A 1,582-nucleotide genomic window follows, 5' to 3' on the forward strand; every position below is an offset into this window, starting at 1 on the left:
AAGTTTTTTAACATCTCAAGGCCTGTTTCCAGTGAAAGTAAATCTAAAACATCATGGAAGACCTGGGATGCTAAGTTAAGAAGATTGGACTTCCAGCAGAAAGTGCTTCCTTCACACTAAGTCATAATATTTGTGTGTTAGTCGCTCAGTTGTGTCTGACTTTTTGTAACCCCATAGACTGTAGCTCGCCAGGCTCCTCTCTCCATGGAATTCCCCAAGCAAGAATATTGGAGTGGGTTGCCATTCCCTTCTCCAGGGGATCTTCCCGACCCAGGGCTCAAACCCAGGTCTCCTGCATTGCAGGCAGATGCTTTACCACCTGAGCCACCAGGGAAGCCCCAAAGTCATGATATAAATGTTGGTTATTCTGACAGTTCTTATCTCATGGTACAGTACAAATTGCACCATGATGATTTGTTGGCGTGTCACTTCTCCCATTAGATCCTGAACGTTATTTGCAGATGGTGTCTTATAAACTGCCATCCTTCCGACATTTTCTCTTGTGGTGTGGGGATCTCCCAGCCAATCTGCTCCTAGCTGGTACATATTGCTATGTGTGTGAGTGTGTGCTAAATCACTTCAGTTGCGCCTGACTCTTTGCAATCTCATGGACTGTAGCCCGCCAGGCTCCTCTGTCTGTGGAATTCTCCAGGCAAGAATAGTGGAGTGGGTAGCCCTTTGCTTCTCTAGGGGATCTTCCCAACCCAGGGACTGAATCCAGGTCTCCTGTATTGCAGGCGGATTCTGAGCCACCAGGGAAGCCCAAGCCTTGTGGAAGGCTGCGTTTTTGCATCTACTATTACTCACAGATTTCCAAGATTCCTTCTTTTATCTTTTCCTTTCTGTTTAAAGAACTTCCTTTAGCCATTTTTTTAAGGCCAAGGCAAGACTTTCATCCCCACCCAGGTAATTAGATATCACTCCCTACTATAAATGGATTACATGTACCAGTCAAAAGACAAAGATTGGACAGAATAAATTTTTTTTTTTGGCTGCACCACGTGGTTTTCGAGATCTTAGCACTTGGACCAGACATTGAACCCAGCCCGTGGCGATGAAAGCACTGAGTCCTAACCACCGAACGACCAGGGAACTCCCGAAAATGGATGTTTTTTTAATAACCGAAATATATACTGTCTATAGGAAATTCAACTCAAATATAATAATACTGGTATGTGAAAAGTAAAGGGATGGGAAAAAGATATAGCATGCAAATATGAATCAAAAGATAGCAGCCAGGTCTATATTTAACATCAGATAAAGTAGACTTCAGGGCGGAAAAATTACCAGGGACAGAGAGAGGCATTAGATAATAATAAAGAAGTCAGTCCACCAAGAATGTGTGAAGTGAAGTGAAGTCGCTCAGTCGTGTCCGACTCTGCGACCCCATGGACTGTAGCCTACCAGGCTCCTCTGTCCATGGGATTTTCCAGGCAAGAGTACTGGAGTGGATTGCCGTTTCCTTCTCCAGGGGATCTTCCCAACCCAGGGATTGAACCCGGGACTTCCGCATTGTAGACAGACGCTTAAGAAGGTGTAGCAGTCGTAAACAGCAGTTCTGCAAAATGTATGCACCAAGTAA

This window comes from Bubalus kerabau, chromosome 23, assembly GCF_029407905.1.
Source record: "Bubalus kerabau isolate K-KA32 ecotype Philippines breed swamp buffalo chromosome 23, PCC_UOA_SB_1v2, whole genome shotgun sequence".
Taxonomy (NCBI): domain Eukaryota; kingdom Metazoa; phylum Chordata; class Mammalia; order Artiodactyla; family Bovidae; genus Bubalus; species Bubalus kerabau.